The sequence below is a fragment of the Molossus molossus genome, unplaced genomic scaffold (genome assembly GCF_014108415.1).
Source record: "Molossus molossus isolate mMolMol1 unplaced genomic scaffold, mMolMol1.p scaffold_m16_p_20, whole genome shotgun sequence".
Taxonomy (NCBI): domain Eukaryota; kingdom Metazoa; phylum Chordata; class Mammalia; order Chiroptera; family Molossidae; genus Molossus; species Molossus molossus.
In genome coordinates, this window is record NW_023425356.1 from 4947360 (window position 1) to 4973746 (window position 26387).

The 26387-nt window shown below is 43.2% G+C and overlaps 1 long non-coding RNA gene across 1 annotated transcript in view; it reads left to right on the top strand.

Annotated features, from left to right (window-relative positions):
- Nucleotides 1–3247: 3247 nt before the first annotated feature.
- The window catches only part of LOC118637598, a 32913-nt gene continuing 9773 nt past the window's right edge, over nucleotides 3248–26387 (top strand). The window contains exons 1-2 of the long non-coding RNA XR_004960953.1: nucleotides 3248–3285; nucleotides 7283–7804. This is a non-coding gene — a long non-coding RNA (uncharacterized LOC118637598). The remainder of the gene's footprint in view (nucleotides 3286–7282; nucleotides 7805–26387) is intronic.

A 26387-nucleotide genomic window follows, 5' to 3' on the forward strand; every position in this document is an offset into this window, starting at 1 on the left:
AGAGTCGTGTGTCTAGGTTTCAAAAGAGGCAAAGTATTACTGTAGCAAATAAATCACTATTTAGAAGCAACATGTGCCTTAGTAAAGAGGCAATTATATTAGTTTAGAGTTAAGAGTCAAGGCTTCAAATTATCCTTCTTAAAGGTTCTTATGTATACACCTCTAACAGTCTCTTGGGATTTTATGTTTCTAGAATTTTTTTGTTAAGAGAGAAAGTTTGGATGTGATAGAAAGGTGATAACTGTTATGAAAACTGACAATTTATAAAAAATAATTTGAACACTCCATATATTTCTAATATAAATGAATAATTGCTTCTGTTAGAAAGGAAACTATGTTTACTTGTATTCTTATGCCTGATCCCTGCCCCCAACAAAAAAGACCAAACAGAAAAGGACACACATAGACATTTACAAAAAGTATTGACTTAGAACCATGGACACTTTTTTCTTTTCCTTTTTAAATGTATGGGTTATTCATCTTGGAGAAGCAGGGAACATTATCTTCTTGGTAGCCTGTAGATAGCACAGATGTTCTGTAATTTGAATTTTTAAATTAAAAATTTTCTGATTTGATTAAAACTTTTTATCTATAACTTGACTTGGGATGGTGAACACACAATGCAATATACATATGATATCTTATAGAATTGTATACTTGAAACCTATATAATTTTATTAACCAAGGTCACTCCAATAAATTCAATAAACAATAAAATAAGACAAAATAAATTTTATCTATAGTAAAGAAAGAAACATACTTCGAGAAACAGGAAAATCTGATTTATCATTTCTTAAGACTATATGTGCTTTATGGTCATTTATTTTTAAATGTTTTAATTTATTTAATGTATTTTTAATATATTTAATATGCAAGAAAATAAATGTGTTCTCTAGTTTTCCTTTCTCTGTTCATTGTATTCTGTTTGTTGTTTAGTTCATATGCATAAAATAACCAAACACTGGCAAGAGTTTTTAGCTGGGCTTAGCTTTCAGTAAGCCAAAAGAGTTTGAAAGAAGATAGTCATTCTTTAGCTTCCAAAATGTTGACTCTGGATTCAGCAGCTACCAAGTAATAATAGACTACCCACTGACTGGAAGGTCAGAGTCATAGAATGACTCGAACATCACGATTATGTTAAGGAAAAGCCACATTGCATCGTCTAGTGCCCAGTTTGGATTGGACTGTGTTTTGTGACCTACTTTCCTTAGATTGGTTTGGTCTCTATGGATAGAGTATGTACCAGTGTGCTCTGGAAATTATTAATTATTATTTAAAATTAGAAGTTTATTTATTATTTATTTATTTATTTAATCCTCACCTGAGGACATTTTTCCATTTTTTTTGTTCAGATAGAGTGGGAGGGAGAGAGAGGAAGAGAGAGAGAGAGAGAGAGAATCATCGACGTGAAAGGGACACATCGAGTGGCTGCCACCCGCACAACCAACCAGGGCCCGGGACAAACTGCAGCCGAGGTATGTGCCCTTAGCGGGAACCGAACCTGGGTCTCTCTGGACCGCAGGCTGACGCTCTAACCGCTGAGCCAAACCGACCAGGACAGAAGTTTTTTAATTTATTGTTGACACTATTTCATATGTGCCCCATTACCCCCACCTTTGCCCCCTCCATCCAATCTCCACCCCCTTCCCTGGCCTTCACCACTCTGTTGTCTGTGTCCATGGGCTACGTATACATGTTCTTTGGCAACTGTCTTCACCTTCTTTCATCCAGTCCCTGCCATACATCCCCTCTGCCTGTTCCATGTACCCATGCTTCTGGTTCTATAAAATTAGAAGGTCTTAAAGAAGTCATATATTAGTGATTCTTACCTTCCCAGCAACATTATTAATGTGGTTAGTTTTTCAACAACTATGTGATGTACAGAAAGTTATAGTGTGCAGAAACAGAGACAAGCAATATTACTGGAAGCCTTGATGTAGGCAAATATAAACTTCACTGGTACTCATACTGGTTATACAAGTAAGGTTATTTTGTTTATATATATTTAAATAATAACTTTTAAGATATAATTCACATGCATAAAATTCATCCTTTTAACATGTATGGTTCAGTGGTTTTTAGTATATTCATAGAGTTGTACAACCATCATCAATAATTAATTTCAGGACATTTTTGTCAACCCCAAAAACACACCCTGTGCCATTAGCTATCACTCCCCAAAGCTGTTTTTTGGGGTAAGCCTTTGACTAGACTGGCCAAGAAGAATATGGAGAAGACATTTAACAAATGCAGACTTTAAAGACATAATAATAGACTATCATTACTATTGTTATTATGAACAACTTTGTTAATAAACTTGAAAGTCTAGATGGAATAGACTAATAGGAAAACATAATTTATTAAAAGTAAGGAAAAGAGAAAGCAGAAAAATCTGAATAGTTTTATAACTATTACAGAAAATCAATTTATATTCAAAATCCTTTCCACAAAGAAGAAAAGTCAAGATTGAGTTAAGTTCACCAGGGAACTCTATCAAGGATTCAAGGAAGAGATGGCTCTGTTCTGACACAAATTGTTCCAGAGAATACAAAGTGAGCCATTTATCTCATGAGGCCAGCATAAACCTGTCTCCCAAATCAAGGGTGTTATGAGAAATGAAAATTACAAGAAAGAAAGGAAATTTGTGCGAGAAAACCTGATTATCTTCGTAGGTGCAGAAAAAGCATGTGATAAAAATTAACATCACTTTTTTGTATAAAAAAAAAAATCTTACTAGTAGTAGAAAGAAAGTTCATTAATCTGATAAGAGTCTCTACAAAGAAACAATCAGCAATTGGCCATTATACTTGATGGAGATACATTAAAAGCTTTATTTTTGAGATCTGGGCTGAGGCAAGGATGATAACTATCACCCCTTATATTCAACCTTGTTCTGAGTGCAGTAGGCAACACACACATGCACGCACACACAGATTGGAGAGGAATTAATAAAATTGCCGTTGTTTGTAAATAATGATTATATTGAGTAAAATTGCGAAAGCATTTAGATACATTATTGGAAAAACAATGCTAGTGAGTAGATCAGTGTTAGGCAACTGACTACCAATCTGAAATCTCTACTTGGGCACCGTGGAGTCATCTGAAACTTAACCCAAACTTAATCCCCCCCCTCCCTGTAAGACCCAGTGACCCCATTTGTCAGTGGTAACACCATTTACCTAGATACCCAAGCTGGCGTGAAAGGATGGGACTGCTTCTAGCCCTTCAGAAGAAGGCACTACTGCCCGTGCGGAGGCCCTGCTGGGGGACAGGACTCTGAGCTCGGTGTGTATGGATCTCTACTGCCACCTCTAAACTGCTGGGACCCGTGTGGGAAACCTCCCTCACCACTGTATGTGCAGCCCGCCTGGAGGGTCCTCAAAGTCAATGAATTCACAAATACTATATCCAAGCCTACCTCCAAAATATATCTTGACACCAGTGTCTTCTCTACCCCTCCCACCTCAGTCCGAGCCACCACCTCCCAGCCTGACTGCGGCACAGCACCTCCTGGCTGGCCTCCGCTTCTTGTCCCTCCACTCTGCTCTCCATGAACTCCAGTAGCATCCGTCTCCTGCTTTGGTCCTTCAGTGGCTTCTCATTTCACTAAAAAGAAAAAAATCCTAGCTTTTGGCTCTGAACATGGGCCTCACATGATCTGACCATGCCCATGTTTCTAGCTTCACCTCGCGAAGCTCGCCTCTGCCCACCGCTCTAGCCACTCTGATCTTGCTTCTCTCTAGTGAATGTCACACATCTTTCCTGCCTCGGGCTGTTGCACACACTGGTCCTTCTTTTTGGAATAGTGAGAAGAAGTCATATTGGTTTGCTCTGGCTGTGTGCCAGGCACTTTTTTTTTTCCTTCATTGATTTTAGAGAGAGAGGAAGTAAAGGGAGAGAGATAGAAACATCAATGAGAGAGAACATGACTGACTGCCTCCTGCATGCCCCCCTGAGGATCAGGCCCATAACCTGGGCATGTGCCCTGACTGGGAATCGAACTGGTGACCTCTTGGTGCATGGGTCAGTGCTCAACCACTGAGCCACACCGGCCTGACCAGGCACTGCTCTAAGTACCCACATGTAACCCTCACAGCAGCAGTGGGGCGTAGGTACTGTCATGCCCACACTTTATGCAGGAGGAAACAGACACAGAAAGCTGAAGCAAATTCACCAAGTCCCATAGTCTGTAATTGATGAAAGCAGGATATGAAATAAGATTGCTATATTTTAGGGAGGAAAGTTAATAGAATAACTTTGTGGTAAATATAGTCAACCTTCTACCAGCACCATGTATAACCCCAAATGGTAAATAATCTAAATTCAGCTGCACAGAAAATCTTAAAATCTTGTCTAGTTAGATTTAGAACGAATTCTCTGCTTCCCTGCTGTACTGTCTTCCCTGGCAGTGCACCCGATAGGTCGTCCCTTTTCTTTAGGCTCCCAGCATTCAGAATGTAAAGTTACCATGCATTTCCTCACCACATGTCAGTGTCGAAAACTCTTCTGGTGGGTGATAAGAAGGAAACTTGTCTGGGGACTAAGGGCTGCTTTGGAATCCCTAAGCAGATAACAAATCTACATTTACACGGCCATTTTCAGGGTTCCCGTGTGTGTGTGTGTGTGTGTGTGTGTGTGTGTGTGTGTGTATGCAGCCAAGATATCAGCAACTTGCAGAAAATAGTCTCAATCCTGCACAAAGAGGTCTGTGATACTGCAGTCGCACTGTTTGTAAATGTATTTCGGAACCTACCTTTGGGTGGAGTCAGTTTGCTGCCAACGGATTTGGTTGTGGTTTCTGTGTGAGGTGTGCCTTAGAAGACTGCATCATGAGGGCGAGGGCTGCTGTCTGGCCGCCGAGCACCTCCTCACAGTCTGCCCGGCCCCTCTTTCCGGTTCCTGTTTTCGTCTGAAAAATGGCAAAGTTGGAATTAGAAATATAGTCCTCACCCCCCCCCCCAGCCCCCTCACAGTGTGAGTCTTTGTAATCCAATGTCAACAAAAGCATACTTGGTTTTGAAATCAAATATAAAAGTATAGACAGTATGAACTCCTGTTTAAAGGGAATTTAAATACATCTCATGAAATAGCATGGTTCCTGCCTCTCCCTTTTATGTTCACAGCTTTTATCAGAACACGGGCTGTGCTCTTGGCCTTCGGTTACAGGCACACTCCAGTGTCCCTGTGTCTGAAACTCTCCCTGCTAACGGCCCAGCTGCCTCCTTATCCTCATTTTAATCTCGTTTCCCCAGATGCCGTCTGACCTGGCTCCCAGGACACTGCTTGATCGAAGCTTGCTGCTCTCCCCACCCCGTTCGGCTTTTGGGTCATGGGTCCACCCACCCTTTGGGAATCTTGGACCTGCTGCCTGAGCACCTTCTGCCTGAGTCCCTCCAGCCCCCTGGTATTGACTGTGCTTAGAACACACGTCCCAGGTTCAGGCGCTGGCACTTCTTTCCTCCCTCTCTACTGCCCTCGACAAGCTTATTTCCCCACAGCTGTTTGATAACCCTGAAAAAAACCAGTGAGTGTCCTTTGTGATTATATAAAAAATACAGTGGACTATCCAGTGAAAGATTAGCTGTCTTCCCTCCTCCCGTTCACTTTCCTGTATTAGTGTGTGTGCGCGCACTTGTGTTTACATACACGGACATGATACAGTCATGTGTAGATATATTCATATATATAACAAAGTTGGATCATATTAAATATTGCTCTACAACTTTTTTCCCTTCATAACAACACACGAGTGTCTTTCCTCATTGTGGATCGTCAGGAAGCCACATCACTGTGATGACTGTGCAGCTGTCTGTCCCCTTCACAGGCTGCAGTATTCTGTATGGTGGAAGCACCACACTTCTAACACCTGGACAGATCCACATGGCTATTCCACCAGCTAGTCACACTCAGTGCACAAAAGCCCTAAAGTGTCATTTTTATCCTAACAGTTGCATATCTACCCTGTGTCCCATATTGAGGTTAATGTCATCGTCATCCTTTCAGAGTGTAACTTGGATATTAGCACTAACATTTCCTGAGTCCCATACATTTCAGCTTCTGTTAAAGCCCAGTAGAGACCCTGGACTTGTCGCAGATGCTTCAAGCTCTGCTTATTCCAAACTGAACTTTCACTGGGTGCCACAACTCTCAACCTAGTAGTCAATAAAAAAGGGAGTTGGCTGCTTCACATCCCATGTCACTGAGTTTGTCCAGTTTTATTGCCTGAATACCTCTTAATTTTATTCTGTCCTTTCTCTATTATCACTGTCTTAGTAGGATTTCAATCCTTTTATCGGACCTGTTGCAACAGCCTCTTTGCCATGTCCATTCCCTCCTTACTCCTTCGACCCATTTATTCGCCAAGCTTTCATCAACATGCTTCTCATCTGTCCTTTTCTAAAGTGTGGATCTGTCGGCTGTTGTGCGACTCCCAGTCCATTCACATAATAAAGTTCCTGCTCCTTAGCTTGTAATGCCAAGAATGTTTATCCCTTACCCAGCTCTCCAATCTCATTTCCCATCAATTCCCAGTTCCCTTTTGTGATTTATGCTTTTCAGTAAATAACCAAAATACTTACACACACACACACACACAGGTTTTGAGACCTCCACATACTTGTAGGGGTTAATTCCTCTGTACGAGATCATCTCCTGTACCTCCTAACTTTGAAAATGCCTACTTATTCTTTTTTTTTTTTTTATCCTCACCCGAGGACATTTTTCCATTTTTTGTTCAGATAGAGCGGGAGGGAGAGAGAGGAAGAGAGAGAGAGAGAAACATCGATGTGAAGGGACACATCGGGTGGCTGCCACCCTCACGACCAACCAGGGCTGGGGACAAACCGCAACCGAGGTATGTGCCCTTAGCGGGAACCGAACCCAGGTCTCTCTGGACCGCAGGCCGATGCTCTAACCGCTGAGCGAAACCGGCCAGGGCGAAAATGCCTACTTATTCTTAAAAATCCTACTCAATCATCATTCACTCATTGGAGTCTTTTCTCACTCTCCCCAGACAAAATAGATTCCTTCTTTCTTGATATATGTGAATTTTGTATGCACATTATTGCATATATGTGTACACAATATTGCATATTATTTCATTTATGTACATTTTTATTTATCTATTTACTTAATTGTCACTCCTAGGTCTTTGATAGTAAGGACCAGATATCAGTCCACATTTGTATATTTAATATCTATCACACTTCTGGCACATAGTAAGGGCTCAATAAATTTTTGTTGGGGTAAACTGAATAATGCTTTATTCCTTTGTTTCCCTCAGATCAGCATCCAGCTAGTTATCATCTCTTCCCAGCCGCCTCAGTTACAGGGCCTCTCGTTTCTGTCACCACCACCACGAGCAAGTACAAGCACTCATGCCCTCTCGCCCACCAGTCAGCAGCACCTGTTAACATGTGTGGTTTGGGATACGTAAAGTCGTGGAAAACCGGGTGTCTGGCCTGGAGGAGCCCATGACAGCCCTCCGTGAAACAGACAGACAGACAGACCAATCGCTGGAGTGACTTCACCAGTGCTTTTGCAGCCATCATCTTCTCTTGACCTTATGTCCTCTTTACAGTGCCCTTCGGGAACTCCTCATAGCTCTGACCCTACCCGTCTTTAGCTTAAAACCTGTAGTCCTTCTTTTCTTACAGAATGAAGATTCGCCGTTGAGACTGGTCCCAGGAGCACACCTTTTATACCCTGCCTACCCTTCTTTCCTCTACTGCTTTCTGCTCCTGCCCACTCATCAGAGATGGATTCAGATGACAAGGTTCCCTGAAGCCTCCCGGACCGCCTAGGGGTCAGTAGCACGCCACTTCTCCTTTCCTTGTAACGCTAATGAGCATCCTTCCTGGTGGTACAGTTATGTATACATTTGTCTCCATTATCAGAGTGGGACAGTGCCAAGATTTGGGAGGTTTGGTTTTTTTTGGCTTCACAAAATCAATACTAACAGAAAAACAGTGGGCCTATAAATTTGAAGCTTATTTCTTTAAAAAAAATTTTTTTTAATCCTCACTTGAGGATATTTTTGTACTTATCTTCAGACAGAGTGGGAGGGCGAGAGAAACATTGACATGAGAGGGACACATCAGCTGGCCGCCTCCTGCACGACCCCGACCAGGGCCAGAGATAAACTGCACCCGAGGTTCGTGGCCATGACTGGAATCAAACCTGTGACTCATTGGTCCAAGGGCTGACACTCTACTGCTGAGCCAAATGGAATAAGCTATTTCTTATTCCATTTGAAAATCATTTACTCTCCCCGTTTACATAGTTCTCAGTGATACTTCTGTCTATGAGCTTTACAAGATCAAAGACCATGATGGTAAAATTTATATTTTATAAAGGACATGATTATTAAAAGATCATATTTTATATGAAATGATTCTTTTATGTAAAGAATAGGAATATTTTATGAAATAACTTCACACCAAGTTCAACCAATTCTTTAGAAAGGATGCCATTGCCTAGAGCCACAGTGAAATTACATAGCCACAAGCCTTCTTTAATGAAGAATAATCATTGCAGTGTGGTAATCTCAAATGCAAAGCAGTATGACAATACAGTATATGTATCACAGTAGCCAAAATCAATATTACTTACTCTTTTGATGAAAAGATCAAAGATTTTTTTAATTATGTCTGTGCACGTTTTACATGTAACCTGCTTAACCCAGTAACAAGCGATAACAAACCTATCGTTGGTGCGAATGTTCAGACGCCATACTGTGGTGAAGCTGGGGTTAGCTCTCACGGAGGAATGAGGGTGCACGTGTGTCGTCTTCTCCCCATGGCAGAGCCAGAGCATTCTGTTCTTCCAGTTGAGAGTCATTTACTAATACAAAAGTGACTTTCCATGGCCTTTAGGTCTTTAGTTGATAAGTGGGTCTGGAGGACAGATGGCTCACCAGAAAGAGTCGTGTGGAGTCCAAGGTAGACATGAAGAGCTGTGGCGGGACTGTACGGTGGGGAGGGTTTCCGTGCTTGCTGCAGTCCACAGGAACTATGATTCATCTGGATACACGACATTCCTTCTAACTAGAAATCAAATTTTCTTTAAAGATCTGTATATTATTGAAGTTTTCTTCTATTTCCATTTTATTGAGAGGCAATTTTGTACTTCAGGATCTGACTGTCCTCAGCTTTGATTCTGGCTTTGCCACTTACTGTCATTGTGACTTTGGGCAAGGTACATATATTCCCCAGTAATATAGCCGTACAGGACTGTTTGAGGATTAAATTATTTAGAATATGTAAAGCGTCTAGCACAACACTTGGCACATGAGAGGTCATCACAGAGTGGCAATCACTGATATCATCATCATCATCATCATCATCATCATCATCATCACCATCACTGGACTGTGTTCCTTAGACTTGATCTTTTTGTTATCGTGAATTGGACCCCAGAGAAACCTAGTTTTATAATCTGAATGTTTATGTCTGGCTTCCCTTGTTATCAACCTTTTAGTGCTTTGTGATTTGTTACTCTATCTAGAGCGTATCTATAACAGATTGTCATTCCCAAGGTCATTTTAGTTATCTTGTAAGTTATAAATGTAGTTAAAATATTGTTTTATTCAAAGGAGATGTGATGTTTACTGCCATAAGGATTTGAACCAACGATCCCAAACAAATGTGATAAATCATTTCCTTGCATGGTTAGCCATGCAGATTTTAAGCTGGAGATTAAGATTTATTTTTTAATATTGTTCCACTGGCTTGCTTTGATGATTCATGTGAATTCAGATGATTAGCTCAACTTCATACCTCTATCAGCATATTATAGAACTAGTAACATTACTGGAAAACAATACAAAAACACCCAAGGAGTTTAAGTGAGAGGTCATCTAAGAAAGTTCAGAAAAAAGAAAGGCAAGTTGTTAATAAGCTACTTGGGATTTTCTGGAAGGAAAGTTGGAAGACCAAGGTAAAGGGTGATTATTAAGTAGTGCACTTGCACTCTGGTGAGAAAGACTAACGTGGAACATCACCTTGACCATCATTTGTTTCTTTGTAGCAAAATATTCTAAGGGCAATGAAATTTTCTAACTTTTCTTTCTTGCTAAAATCTTTCTAAAACATAGTCTAAAATAGTGTTTTCTTAAAATTATGCACATTTTCTTTATAGCGAAAACATTTGTGAGTTCTTAGGGAAAAAAAAAAACACTGACTATTGCTTCATAAAATGGTTTCAGAGAAATAGACTCTTGGAGCTTCTTTAGTGTCTTCTTTTCAAATGAAATGCATCCTGTCTGAAGTGGAATTACTAACAAACCAAGGGCAGGAGCTTCAGGGTGACTGGACCTAAAAGTATTTCGCTTTTTTTTTTTTTTTTAAAGGTAGTTCTAAACATAGTGGGTGATAGGTTTTAGCATAGTAATAGAAAAAACAACCCTTCAAGGTGCTGTGGTAAGCCACAGTTATTTTTTCAATAGCTGTTAAACAGAAGATTGTGGCTCACACTGGTGGTCAGTGTGTGAGGAATTAGAAATGCTTAGATTTTTAATAAATCAAATGTAAGAATTGGAGAATGCAGGTATTTCTCTCTACATGGTAACTCCATCTCTAGGATTTGAAGGTTGCATAAGAAAAGGGGAGTGCACAGGATCACTTTGAAGACGTGAACCTATCCACATAGGGTGCTTTGAAAGGAGAACTAGGAAGCTCAAATACAGTTCCGTCCCTTTCGGTGCTATTTCCCTAAAAATGAGACCAGCCAGGGGCACCATCATGAAGGAGGTCCCAAGCTGCGCTCCTGCCGAAGGGGAGCTGCTGTTCCACACTGTCTCCCGGCTGCTCTTGACACTGACTTGCTGGGGTCAGATCTCCTGTCAGTGGAAGGAGTAGCAGCAACAGCAGTTCTGCTTATTCTTTGGTACTAATTTGTCATCAGCCAACTAGTAACAAAGAAGTATTTTTACACCAGAGGAAGAGAGAACAGTGGCAGCCACAGGCAGAGAAAAATTCTGTAGAAGAAAAAGGGACAGACCGGGATGTGCCACCATTTGTCGTGCACCCTAGAAACCTGGGGTCGCTGGGTCATGCGGCAGTTGTTTTTACTTTTTTGAGGAACCTCCACACTGCTTTTCACAGTGGCTGCATTGATGACATTCCCACCAACAGTGCACGAGGGCTCCCTCTTCTCCACATCCTCCCAGCACTTGTAGCTGTGGGTTGGATGACAGCCATTCTGACCGGTGTGAAGTGCCCAACTCTGAGGTTCTAAGAAACCACAGGGGCAAACTAGGACACAGACCACTGGCAATGAAAGGGTTGAGTGACCTTTCTAAAACAGCATTTGGAAAACTGAGAGGAGTAGCCGAGTCTGAACAGGGTCTCAGGGAGGGCTGGTGGCTGTGTAACAGTTCCGAGCGATAGTGGCTGGTCCTGCACCGGCATGGCCGGCTGGTGGCCCCTGAGCGTGGATATGCCCAGACAGCGGGGAAGCAGAGGTGTGCTCCACCAACTAGGGCTGTGCAGTCGTAGCCACTGGTTCTGCATCTGCAACTCTGTGAGCTTCCTCTGCGTTATTTCAAACCCGTGCTCCTGGCCACCTAGCAGGATCACCACTTGGAAGTGCCACAGGCACTCAGACTCTCCCAGGTAGAACAGAATTTGTCATCTTTCCCACCAGACACACTGCTTTCCCATTGTACCCTCTCCCAGTTAGTGGCACCACCATCTATTCGGAGACCCAGGTGAGAGTCTCAGCTATTCCTTTGCACCTTCCACTCCCACCACCCACATGCAGCCTGCCACCCTTTCCTGTTGACACGAATGTATTAGTCTCACATCCCTGTGCTCTCTTCAGCCTTCGATGACGGCTGCGCTTGCTTCTGATAATAACGTCCCTGGCTGGTTTCCCTCCCTCGTTCATTCTCCGTGCTGCAGCCAGTGTGTGAGTCCCAGAGCTCACACCTAATCATGGTACCTCTGCTGTTGGAGACCCTACAGTGATTCCCCTGCGTTACTCTCAGAATGAGGCACCTGGTGAATATTTGTTGAATGAATTGTCTCCTTGAGTTTTCAGAATAACACTGTTGGACATTATTCTGTTTTCTAGGTAAGGCCATGAAGGCTAAAGGGAGCAACTCGAAGGGCCAGGCTTGTTTGACCCCGAGATGGCTGTTGTTTCTGTGTTACTCTGCCTGTCCTCTCTGTCAGGATGTCCTGTTCATGCAGATAGTGAAGGAAGAAGCTGGGTACATGGTGGGTTTCCACCAGTCATACGCGAGTCAACAGTCTCTGGTTCCCCAAAACTGTAGTGAGTGCTTACAGAACTATCTTGTACTACAGGAAAGTGTGGCTACCCAGAAACTTCAACTAGGTAGCGTGAAGCAGGAGCCTGGGGGGAGGTCCCAGCAGAGCAGGTGGCAGAGCCCAGGTAGATGTTATTGGAAGAGCATGAGAGAAAAGACACTACAGAGTTGTAGCCAAAATAGCCATGTTACAAAACATGTTGATAGGAACTCTAAGAGCAGTTTGCAGGGTGGAACGTGGAACCTGGAACCTCTGCACAGCGAGCCCTGCTGCTGTACCTCTGCAGCCTGATAGAGGTTTGTCTAGAGCAGGACCCGCACATAGTAAGTGTTCAGTAAATGTTTGTTAAATGAATGAATTGATGAAGGGGAAAGGAAAACCCTTAGTGTTCTGAGATCCAGAACCACTTACTTATGGTTATCATATTTTTCTCACTAAGGGAATAATGCTCATAGTAAACTCTTATATTTTAGCCAGGTTTTCCAGTACATAGATCAGAATAAACGGGTTTTCTTATTTTCATTAAACTAGAAAATTCATTGAATCAGGACCATTTATTTCCCAAATATACTTGTAAAAAACACATATGATTCTACTTTTTAAAGTTTCTATGAAAACTTAACATAGATATTTCTATTTCTGCTTGTTTTCAACTATGAATTTATCTACATTGAGAAAGGAGATTGATATAGTTTACTGAAATGACAGTTTTGGATTGATGTGCAGGTTTCAATATCAGTTATCCCAGTCTGCATTGACATTTCAGATCCCTCCTGGTCATCTTTTCCTCACTGTCCACAGATTTGTACCTCACACATGATAACTTTAAAGGTTAACCAAGAATCATATTTATCATATCAAAACAAAAGAAAGTATCCTGGCTTTCTGGGTGAGTGTGCAATATGTGATTCTTGAATAGTCAGGAAAAAGATACCACTCAACTTGCACATATCACACACTATATAATGAGATCTTTATGTTAAGATGAAAAAAAAATTACACTTTTTATATTGTCCTCAATGTTTTAATACATAAAGGTCCAATTAGAAGAATCTAAAGGTGCAGAACTTAAGGACATTACATTTTCTCTGTCCCCTATTTTTTGGGAAAAAAGATCAGATCTTCGTTTGTATTACTGGTTATGGTGCTTGATCTGCTCTCAGTTTGTGCTGTAAATAAGACCAGAAAGTAGGGGGCAGGGAGCTGAGTTCCTGCTGCTGTAAAATTATGGTTTGGCTAGAACACACAAACGGCTCGTATCTTTATGAGTTTATGCTCCCTGTTTATGAATGTGGGTTAATATCTAACTGCTTCTAAGAGAATCTGTGTGGAAATTCATTGTATCACCAATACCATGGGTTTCTGATGGAAATTAATCCCATCCTGAGATCTGGATGAAATTATTTTAGGACCAAGAGTTCCACTACTTTAATAAAAATTGTTTTCAACCATGGCCTAATGCTGGCAATTTGGGAAATCCAGGGGTGGAGGTGATAATCACATCCATGTTCGATTTTAAAAGCCATAGATCGTTCAGAACCCTTTTGACAGGACGTGGGCTTCAGGAGAACCGGCTACAGCTGTCTGGGCATGGGCCTTGGCTGGGGAAGCGCGGCGTCGCTGCCTTCCTGGGGCCCCCTCCCCTCGCTGGTCCCGACCCGCTGAGGCGGCCGTGCAGCCTGGCACAGAGGCTCGGCCTCACAAGGGCTGCGCTCCGTGGGCAGCGAACGCGCCCTCCCTGCGCAGGTCAGGGCGGCAGGACCCCAGCGTGGCCTTCCTGTGCGGACTCCGGCCTCCGGCCTCTGGCCTCCAGCGCAGGCTTCCTTCCTGCAGCCAGCGCGGTGGGAAGCTCTCCGCAGCGCCCGGCTGTTTCACGCCTAGTGAGAGGCGTGGGGGCGGACCCATTCTCCGTGTTGACGTGGTCCACTTTCCCTCGTCGGACACCTGACGAACTGTGCACGAAGCGTGAAGCAGGGGCCTGGGCAGGTCCCCCAGAGCAGGTAGCAGAGCCCAGTGGCCCGTCTTCCCATCCTCAGCTGCAGTCTGCCCCTGTGTGGGTCCCTCAAGTTCTCAGGTGCCACAGTTCAAGGAAGTCTGACCATGTTTTGATTCCAGTAGAGAGAGAAAAAAAATCAACTTGAAATTCAAGATACCTATGTAATCACTTATGAAAAAAAAATCTCTCAACCTCTGCTTTAAAGAGTAAAAGAGGAAAGAGGTAGGAAATCCCCTCAACAGTTTTATTTAGAACAAAAAAATACATCACACCTATGCTACCTCCATGGTGACAGATAGAAATAATGCAGGAGAGGAGCTTGGTGGGCTCGCTTGTAATTGGATTACCAGTGCTCAAGAGCGCAGGGCATACGCTACTTGGTTTAGGCTCGGAGTTCACCACTGCAAACGGAATGACTTTCGCACGCAGCGCTGCTCCTGCTAGGGCAGCTTGGTGGTTACTGTGCATCTTGAACCCCACCCTTTTGATCAGATAAAGTTAAAATATGATGACAAAGGGAGAAAAGAAAACACCTTCATATTCATCAGCCAGTGTTTATAAAGGCATCAAATATCTAAAATAGAAATTTATTTATTGGACTTTTGAATAAGTTTGCAGCAACATTTTATGCAATGCCATTGCTTCTCAAGTTGCCTTTGGTTGGATTGGGCTGAAAGCTTTTGAACATCCAAGTTAATAGGAGGCTTAACTGATTTTTATCATGTTCACATTTGAGTTGTTAAAACAGCTTGAGTGTCAGGTAAATTGTGTTGTTGGTTATTGTGCCCACATCAGTAAGACTTCCTTTGTGCAGTGACCAGTCTACACAAAAATATTTCGGGTCCTCCAAATGCCCCTCTCCTTCCCCCACCCAATGGACACCCTGCAGCTCCCACAGGATGGGGTCCTGAAGCTGTCACCGGTACCAGTTTCTTCGGTTTGATCTTTAAAATCTCCAGAGCCCCCTCTTTTCTGTCCTTGTCATCAACGCCATCTGACAAACCTTTACAGCCATTTGCCTACGCTCTTCCAGGAAAGCTTCGAACTTTTCTGGATGTCTACTCCACAAAGCTGCTAGAGTTATCTTTTTAAATGCAGCACTGATAAGTTCACTCCTCTATGACACCTAGTAGTCCATGCACAAGTCTACTATATCAGGTATGCCTTTTCCTTACCTTGCTCAGGGGAAAGAACTGAGGACCTTGAGTTTGCAGGCTCAGCCCTGCTCCATTTCTTGGATTAATTTCTACCAAAGGAACAAACCAACACTAGTTTCAGACAGGCTAATAAATATATTACCACCTCCAACACCACCATCACTACCACCACCAACATCACCAACACCACCTCTACTACCACCAACACCAACACCATCACCAAAACCATGTCTACCATCAACACCTCCAACACCATCACCATCACCAACACCACCTCCACCTCCAACACCATCACCAACACCAACACTACCTCCAACACCACCTCCACCAACACTACCACTACCACCTCCTCCAACACTATCACCACCACCACCACCACCAAAAACACCTTCACCACCATCTCCACCACCACCACCACCATCTCCATTACCACCAACACCACCTCCAGCAACACCAATACCACCTCCAACACCACCACCAACATCACCTCCAACATCAATACTACCTCCAACACCACCAATATTATCACCACTATCAACACCACCTCTACCACCTCCAACACCAATACCAACTCCAATACTACCACTACCACAGTAACCACCACCACCACCTCCAACACCACCACCAATAACAACAAGAACACCACCACCTCCAGCACTACCTCCAACACCAATACCAACACTACCTTCAACACCACCAACACTATCACCACCAACACCAACAACACCTTCACCATCACCACTACCACCTCCAACACCACCACCACCTTCAACGCCAACACCACCTCCAGTACCAACACCATCACCGCCTCCACCAACAACACCTTCTATTTGTTTAGAGCCCTAATATCTTTATTTGCCTGCTCTCTCTTTCTCATCTCCTTATCTTGGAAGCCAGTTCCAAATGAAAGGCTTTCATAGGAATCGTTAACACTGGATCTTTCTTATTGCCTCTTAGTATTCCTACCCGAACTTAGAGATCAGTGCTCAACCCCATGGAGCCTAATAGTTCAGTTTGAACTGCTTGTCACTCTGTTAGGGAAGGCTGAACTTATAGCCAGTTTAGTTTTCCTGACCAGGGTCAGCCAGGTTTGTTTTCTACTTTGTTCTTTATCCAAAAAGCCTAGAGCAAATTGTCCAGTGGCAATGTTTGATAATCCCTATGCCTAACATTATGACTTCTCCAGAGTGAATAAATGAATGGACAAATGGATATATACACATATATATATATATATGTGTGTATATATATATATATCCACTTGATGTGTCCCTTTCACGTCGATGTTTTTCTCTCTCTCTCTCTTCCTCTCTCTCCCTCCCACTCTATCTGAACAAAAAAATGGAAAAATGTCCTCGGGTGAGGATAAAAAAAAATTTTATATGTGGTACAACGTTGCTGAACCTTGAAGATATTATGCTAGATGAAATAAACCAGACACAAAAAGATAAACACTATAATTTTGTTTTCAAAAAATTAGTTCAAACTCTATGAATTTGACTATTCAGTGAAATGCCAGAATAGTCAAATTCATAGGGACAGAAAGTAGAATAGTAGTTATCAGGGGCTGGGAGGAGGGGGTAATGGGTATTGGGCTTTAATTTGGGATGACGAATATTATGGAGATAGTGGTAATAGTTATAAAATAATGTGAATGTATGAAATGCCACTGGATTGTACACTTAAAGTGGTTAAAATGGTAAATTTTAACATAATTATATATAATTGTGATCTTTATTTCTTGTTTACCTAGGGTTTTGGGTCAGGCTTCTTTGTGCTTTTACCCTAGTTCCTCCTAAATTAGTTGTTCTACTCTCTGTGTATATGTGCGCACATGAGAGTGTGTGTGTGTGTGTGTGTGTGTGTGTGTGTGAAGGCCCTGACCTCACAGATTGAAATAGGTAGGGCAAGTTAATGTTGATAGTCATCTCTGCAGTCTGAGAGCTTGTCTTCAGTGTCCTGTGGCTCCCAGATGCTTTGTTCTACTCTAGGTATTTTTAACCAGTGGCCATTCGCCTTGGCATTGTCGTTTGGGATTTGTTCATCAGCAGAAAATGAATGCTGCTGACTCTGAGGAGAATATGAGTGGGAAAAGCATGATGTCCATCTTTCTTTTGCATCCCATTGCCATCATTCCACTGAGTCCCATATAACTTCACACCTAGACCACTGGGTAGTTTCCTTTTTGTACTTTTAACTCTTATCTCATTCAACATTACCTGCACTATTCTGCCATATTGATTTTCTAAAACACCACCTTTTGTTAGTAGATGACTTTACTTCCTATTTCACAAAGGCTGTGTCAAGCATGATTGAATGCTCTTAACTTCCTGCCCTTCCCCCTCCCCTACAAACATATCTGCTTGTGCTGTGACCTGGCCCCTTTCCTTGGTCCAAGCAAAGAGGTTTCAACCCTGAGTCAAATTCAGCCACTGTGCTCTGGATCATTCCTCCCACCTCCTCCAGGGCCTGGACCCACCAGCTGTCTCTTCTCTTTTCTGTACCTTTAGCCTCTTCCTCTTCTTAAGCTCCTTCCCTTTAGCCTATAAACAGGTTCAAGTCTTTTTCAGCTTAAAGAAACTAAAGAGTTCGTTTCTCATGCTGGGATCCTGAATGTATCCTTCTGCTCACTTCCAAGCTTCTTGAGAGACTGTGTTCTGTTTGCTTTCTCCGCTTTCTTCCCACCCCTAAACATGCCTGCCCCTACATCTCCATTGAAGTTGCTCTAGGAATGTTACCTGAGACGTAGGTGCTAAGTCCAGTGGGCAGTTTTCATTATTGATTTATCCGGTCTGTCTGCAGCTTTGATACTATTGGCCAAAAAAAATTTTTTTTTGCTGGTTTTCATGGAACTATTTCTCTGAATTCTACAGTCATTTCTTATTTTCCCTCTGCCTACACTCAGTTGCTGGTGCACCCTCAGCTCATCCCATAGATGAGGCAAGGGCTTCACTGAAGGCTGAAAGCTCCAATCTCTCTCCCTCTTCTTCAGCTTTCACCTATTTGCTAGGCTCAGTTGCATGCTGAATGTGTGTACAGTGTATTTTATTGTAATCTCCTTTCCCCAGAACAGTCCCTCTCACCCTGTTTTCCATATCTTGGTAAATGGCACTACCATCTATTAAACATAGGAAATATTCTATATTCTTCCATCTTCTATACACTTGATCCAGCTAGGCATGAAGTTCTGTGCATTTTACTAAAGTATCTTTTTGAGACTGTTTCCTTTATTTATCTATCCTTCTTGGTTCTTTAGCAATTTAGCTAATAGTTCTTTAATGGGTCACTTACTCCAGTAAGATGGCACCATGTTAAGATCCTATAAAATATATATTTTTTTGCTATAAAACTGTCAGTGATGAATTCCAAATCTTTTGAAAGAACATCTAGAAGTTTAGGCCAGGCACTTAATTTTATTCATAGTCACTACAATGACTATTAAAAACAACAGCAGCAACAACAACAAAACAGAAAATAACAAGTGTTGGCACAGATGAAGAGAAATTGGAACCTTTGTGCAATGGTGCCACCATAATGGAAAACATTGCGATAGTTCCTCAAAAAAATTAAACCTAGAGTTACCATTTGATCCAGCAATTTCACATCTAGGCATATATCCAAAAGAATTGACAGCAGGAACTAGAATGGATATTTGTACACCCATGTTCATAGCAACATTATTCGCAATTGCTAAAAGGTGGAAACCACCTAAATATGCATTGACAGATAAATGTATACACACAATGTGGTGTGTATATATGTATATATATACAATAGACTATTACTTAGCCTTTAAAAAGAATGAGATTCTGATACATGCTACAACATACATGAACCTTGAAGACATTACACTAAGTGAGATAAGCCAGACACAAAAGGACCGATATTGTATGATTCCACCTATGTGAGGTCCTAGAGTAGTCCAACTCATACGGAAGGTAGAATGGTGATTACCAGGGGCGGAGGGAAGGGATGATGGGGGCCATTGTTTAATAGGCACAGAGTTTCAATCTGGAATGATGAAAAGCTCTAGAGATGGATCGTGTTGATGGTGCACAACGATGGGAATGGATTTAATGTCATTGGACTACATGCTAAAAAATGGTTACATTGGTGAATTTTGTTCTACATATTTTTTTTTATCCTCACCTGAGGAGATTTTTCCATTTTTTTGTTCAGATAGAGTGGGAGGGAGAGGGAGGGAGGGAGGGAGGGAGAAAGAGAGAGAGAGAGAGAGAGAAACAGCGACGTGAAAGGGACACATTGAGTGGCTGCCACCCACATGACCCAACCAGGGCCGGGGACAAACTGTAACCGAGGTACATGCCCTTAGTGGGAACCGAACCTGGGTCTCTCAGGACCGCAGGCTGACACTCTAACCGCTGAGCCAAACCAGCCAGGGCTGTTCCACATATTTTACCACTGTCTTTTTCAGTTCAGGCTGTTCTGTCAAAATACCACAGACTGTGGAGCTTAGGCAACAAACACTGATTTCTCAAAGTTCTAAAGGCTAGAAGTCCAAGGTCAAGGTGCTAGCAGACTTGACATCTGGTGAGGTCCTGCTCTCTGGACTATAGACAGCCACCTTCTTGCTGTGTCCTCACGTGGCTGAAAGACCATCTCTCTCCTGTCTCTTCTTTGGAGGGCACTAACCCTTCTCATGGGGGCTCCACCCTCATGACCTAATCACCTCCCAAAGAGCCCACTTTCTAAACCATTGCACTGGGGATTTAGGCTGCAACACGTGAATCTGGGGAGCACAGACATTCCGTCTACAGCCACCAGAATTTTAAAATTAGAATATATTCATCATACTTTTCAAAACTGCCATTCTTGAGATGTCTTTAATGAGCGTTCCAAAAGCGGGTCCTTCGTGCTCAGTGGTACAGGGCACGTAAACTCTTGTTGGGAGGGGTTGGTTCTAAAAGACAGTGAGAGATATCAAAGGGACTGTCAGAACTCCTGGGTGAAGAGAAACAGAGCCCATCTGTAGAAGTGAGGGGTCCACCCCTCCACGGGGGCTGTTCCCACAGCAGAGGTTCCTCCCATCCCGCTCCCTGTACCCTCCAGAGCTTGGCAGTGGAGCGTGCTTCCCAGCTGGAACAGGACCCTGATGGTGACCTGCAAAACAGTGTGCACTTCGGGAAAAAAAGTTTAAAAAGACATGCATTTTTGGAGTAATTCTGAAGCAATCCAAAAGTGGAGTAAGAGAAAATCACCTAAGAGCTGAACAAAGCCTGTGGGAGTTCTCTCAGGAATATGTGGGATGGTTCAGGGCCAGTGTAGACACAGCCCCCAGCTGCTTCTGTGTGGTTTGCCCAGGGCCAGTATCTGTGCAGAGCCGGTCTGACTGCACTGAAGCCATTCAAGGTCATGGAAGTGAAAACAAAGGTCAGACTGTCTGCAAACCTTTGGCGAGCGCGAGCCAGGTTTTCTGGGTATCGTCTCAGTTCTGGGGGGGTCGGCAAGAGGGGCAGTATGCTCTCTCTCTGTCTGCCTCACACACTATTTTCTCTGAGCCCCAGGAAACAGAATTCAAATTTGCAGTGAAAGGTTACCAATGAGAGAGATGACCTCCTTTTAATAAATATGTATTTTCAAGAATAATTGCACTGTAGTTAAAATGAAAGCTATTGTCTTTAAAAGTGACCTGCTTTTCGGGGCAGTAGGTGCCCTCTTCAAATTTTCCTCCTTGTTGTCATATCAAAATAGCCTCAGATAAAGGAGTGAATGACACGGTGCCTGCTGTAGCCCAGCAGGTCACACCTCTCTCTGTGGCTGTGCCGCAGTTTCTGAGCACAGCTTGGGGCTGTTGAAGTGTTAGGTGACAAATTACATTGGTTGAGAAAGCAGCTACACTCACAGCTGAGGGCTGGGGACAAGCCCCGTTTCTGTTTCAGTTGGTTTGGGGGAGTGGCAAGGTGTAGACACGAAGCAAGTAGTCCCTTCGCGTGTACTGACCTGCCCTGTGCCGGTCACCGCTAGGTGCAGAGGTGAGCTGTTAGAAGCTCACATCTGTTGAGTAACTTCCTCAAGGTCCCATGCTAATAAGTAACAGAACGTAGGCCTCTGTGACTCTAAAGTCCATGCTTTCCACTCCTGTGTTACCTTTCAAGTCTGTTTGCTGAAAGGGCAAGGTTCCCATTATCTGTCACACTGGCCACTCAGCCCTATGCCCTAGCACAGTTCCTGTCCCATCGGCCCCTCCTGTGAACTGCACAGTCAAAAGGTCTTATTAGCTGACCCCAAGTTCTGTGTCGCTGCCACTGCTGCCACTGCAGTTGACCGTGCTGTGTCTGTGACACGACTGCCACCAATAACAACACCTGGTAACTCGCACTGAGTACTTACTGCGGACTGCGCCTCTGCCAGGACCGTCGGCAGCCTTCCTCCCTTTAACACTCTCAGTGGCAGCAGGAGGTGTGTGCTCTGGACCAGACACGTGCCTCTGGCTAGATCCCAGTCCCTTCATCCTTCAATGGCATGACCAAGGGCAAGGTATTTAACTCCTCTGACTCTTGATTCCTCATCTGTCTAATGGAAATAATAGTTTCTAAGAGTGTTGTTGGAAAAATTAGGTAACATAATTTAGAGAAATAGTATAGATAATAAGTATTGGCTAATTATTCTTATTGTTAATATAAATGCTACTGAGAGTTTCATCTATTTGTAACATCCCTGCCGCGTCCCATCCCAGTGCAGCTGTGAGGGCTTTGGCCTTGGTGTCCCTGTTTGTTTGTTGATCCTCACCCAAGGATATTTTTTCATTGATTTTTAGATAGAGTGGAAGGGAGGGAAGAAGGGAGAGAGAGAGAGACAGAGAGAAACATTGATGTGAGAGAGACACATTGATCGGTTGCCTCCCACACAACATCCACAGGGGCTGGGGATCTAACCTGCAACCCAGGTACATCCCCTGACCAGGACTTGAACCTAGACCTTTGGTCCAAGGGCTGATGCTCTAACTGCTGAGCCAAATCTGCCAAGGCATTGCTATCCCTTTTTAAATTTCAGTTTCCTGCCTGGAACTGAAACCCTATTTTGAACCCCCGTCCAGTTGGCTGGACCTTTAACACACTGTGCTCCACTCCTGGGAGCTGGATCTTGCCTCCCTCTCTACTTCCGGCTGGGACACTCCATGCCACTCACTCTAGTGCAGCCAGGATGCTCTGCACTTGCTGGTTCACTGTCTCTGTTGTAGCCATATCCCTGGCCCATTAGATCACTTGGCTCTGCCTAGGCTCGAACTCCAGCCCAACATGCTCCTTTGTTAGCTGTTAAGTGGTTTTCTGTTTTACACAATCCTCCTTCATTGTCCTAGCTGTCTATGACATCAGTTCACCTTGAGGTCAAGCTCATCTAAGACAGAGCATGTAGCATTAGAGTTTAGAAGGTTACCAGAGAAATATGTGGATGGTTTTTCTCTGCTGCTAATGGGAGCAGGATTCTTGGTGTACTGCTGGAATAAGCATTTCCGGAGGCCCTCATGAGAGGATGAGATGTGGTAAAAGCCTTATTTTCATGGAGTTACAGCCCATGGTTTCCAAAGTCCCATTTCCCTTACTCCAGTCCTGGAAGAAGTGCAGCTGGGGATTCAGTAGAGCTAGACGCAAAGCCAGTGTCCAGAGTTTCCGTTCCATGGTGGAGCTGGGTCTGGCACTGCACTGGGCTGGCTGCAGTCCATCAGTCCATGGTGTGGGGTCCACATGGCTGTGAGCCAAGTGGGCAAATGCAGGGGAGTCAAGAGAGCCCGCCCCCTGCAGCAAGAGAGTGAACTCCGTTGTTTAGGAGATTAAATATCCCAAATCTTCCCGTGCTTGCAGGGACCACGCCTACTCTGGCCAATGACTGTTCTCAGGCAGGCACCTTCCCTCCGTCACCCAGACCTTACTGGGCATGCATCTGTTCTCCCCTGTCCAGTCCCCACCCTGTTAAACTGCAGCCTCCTGGCGAAGCTGTACAGACGGCACGCCTGGACGCTTGGGCCTTCCCTTCGCTCCTTTCCAGTTGTTCATAGCTAGGTTAAACCACAATGCTTGTCCAAATAGCCAGGTAGCCAGCCATGTGCCCAGAGTCTGTGGGCACTTCTCACACTTCCGGGCATGAAATTTGGCTTCCTGGTCAGTCAGATATGACATCCAGAAGTACAGGAGAATGAACTTCCTGTGGGGTCTGTGTGAACCCGTGGAAACCAGGAGACCAGATGGAGCCAGACATCAGTTCTCTCTCCTCACTCCCTCCCATCATTCGCAGGCAGCTTCCCAGTGTGGCTGAGCAAGTGAACCTCACAGCAGTGGTCTCAGTCTCTGCACGGCTTACAACGTAGCCGAGGCCAACACGGTGCCTTTGTTACTTCTCACCCTCCCCACGCTCCCCTCCTTCCCGTCTCCTCACCCTGCAAGTGCGCCTCCCTGTGAGGCTCACTCACAGCATCTGTGCCCCGAGCTCTATTTTTAGGGAACTCGGGCTACAGTAAGTGTAAGCAGAGCTAATAGTCATATCCTGGTGAGATTTCTAGTAGAATTATTAAGGTACTTTGGGAATCTAGAAGAGGAAAAGATTAAGTTAGCTCGACTTTGGATAATACCAAGAAGGGTTCATATGTATTGACTACCTGCTAAGGACCAGTCATTTTCCTATGAGATTTGCATGCATTATGATTTTCCTCATTTACATGTGAATAAGCCCAAGCAGAGCACAGTTCAATACCGTCCTCAAGGTCCCATAGCTGACCAGTGGGCACTGAATCCCCCTGGAAAGCCAGTGCTGTTCCTCACTGCACCCTGGATAGTTCCATGGAGAGTGCAGAGAGGGAGGAGGGCCCAGTGGGTGGGCCCAGAGCTCCACACCTGAGCCTCTTGAGCCAAGGGGTGGGAGGGCACCCAGCGAGAGAAGAGTAGGCGTGGAGGGAGGAGGGACCCCTACTTGGCCTAGTGTTCTTCCTGACCCTTATTCTCCACACACTTCTTCCTCCAGCACCCACGCCGCCCTAACATAACTAACATTGTTTGGCCTTCACGTTTAGCATCTAATTCAGCATTTTCCTCCCACTAACTGTTTTGCCTAAAAAAAAAATCACATTGCCGATAAAACTTTTCATTCCACAGTTAGAGATAAGGAACTTAAAATACAACTATCTGAATCAGTTTTAGTATAGATGATATCAACCTCTTTCCTGTTTCGATGGAGGAGTAGGGTTAGAGGGCAAGCAGTCACTGGGCCCTCCGAAGAGCAGCCTGGAGCCAGGGAACGTGATCGGATCCAATTAGGCGATTCGTCCAAGGACCTGCACTGTTCATTTCCACCTGAGAAGAAGCAAAGAAAAGCCGATCAGCAGTCCTGTGGGGATGTACTGAGACAAATTTCAATGGGAACATGACCACAGAGTAAGCTTACGCAGAGATCTAATTCATGATAGAATATTTATTTTAAAAAACAGACTATTCTATATTGAATGTCAACTGTATTAAACAAGGCAATTGTATCAGATGTCAGGTATTATTGGAACTGAATGAACATTATTGTTCAAATTTTGTTGAAACACATGTTATTTCAAGACAATCCCTTACAGAAGGTAATCTAAGCCTAATCTTAGCATGATAGTCCCTTGAATTAAAATCACATTTATTACACTGTATCAGCAAAATGCAGATCTCAGAGTTCATTGTCAGATGTGTGAGGTACTAGTGAGGAAGATCAAAAGGAACTGGCAACATTCGAAGAAGAGTTGCAATCCTTTGAAGTTCCTAAGCTTGTCTTTTAAGTTCAATTTCCCATCAGTACTAAAATGTTTTATTTTTCTCACTTTGTTCAGTGCCCTCATATGTCTTGGATGTTCTCAGTTATGTTACCATTTTAAACAAGGTCATCGATGTAGTAGCGTTGCCCAAGCTTGTGCATGTTGTAGCTATTTAATATAAAAATAATCTCTGTCCTGATTTAATCCTTTTATTCACATCCTAATTTTCAAACCATTGCTATTTGTTTGGTTAACTTTAGTTAACTATCAGAGAAAAAGCACATGCCTGATTCTGTGTGTGTCTTCCAAGAAACAAGAAGAACCTAATTCATGACAGTTAAAAGCTCCCCATAGTCCCATAAGCTAATTAAAATGAAGTAGAGTCAAACATAGTAGCAATAAGAGATTCATATTTAATTTAAAATAAGCAGTTTTAAATTGCATTTTTGTTTTCCAAAGTCTATTATAATCATTTTTATCCCAAAGTTTAGTAATGTGAAATGTTAGTTTTTCTATTGCTGCTATTAAAAAATTAATCACAAATCTAGTGGCTTAAGACAAACACACTGAGGGAACATGAATGCAAGCCACTGGGCTGTGTTGCTCACTTGCTGTGGCCCCAGGGCGAGCTTTTGACTGTGCTCTGCTTGTTTCCTTCGCTGACCGTGTGAGGTTGCCGGGAGGGTCAAGTGTGTAAATGAACATAAAATGCATTGCCTGGCATATATCAAGAGTTCAGTAAGTGTTAACTATAATTATATGTGTGTCCGTGTGTGCATGCACGTGTGTACACATAAATATACATGCACTTATATGGGTAGAACTTATAGAAGATTCACAGAGTATGGAATATGTAGTCTTTGAAAATGCAGTGAAACAGGGAAAGTATTCGTATCTTAAATAGAAGGAACATTTTTTCCAAATGAAAAAGTGGAGTTTTATTAATTACGTTGACTTTAGTTTTAAAAAGTGAAGGAATTGTACTTTCCAATCTTTCCTTTGACCTTTTTTATAATTTGGAGAATCTTATTTTATTTATAATGATTTATTTTCTAGGTGGTAATAATCTATCCAACTTCCATAACTCTGCATATAAATGGTTGTTTTGGTTTAATTCAACAAGAAAAATAAGAGTAATAGCTGTCATGCATAAAATACCTGTGTGCCAAGCAGTTATAGACACTTTAACTGTCTCATGTATTCTCATTTAAAAACGAGAAAATGAG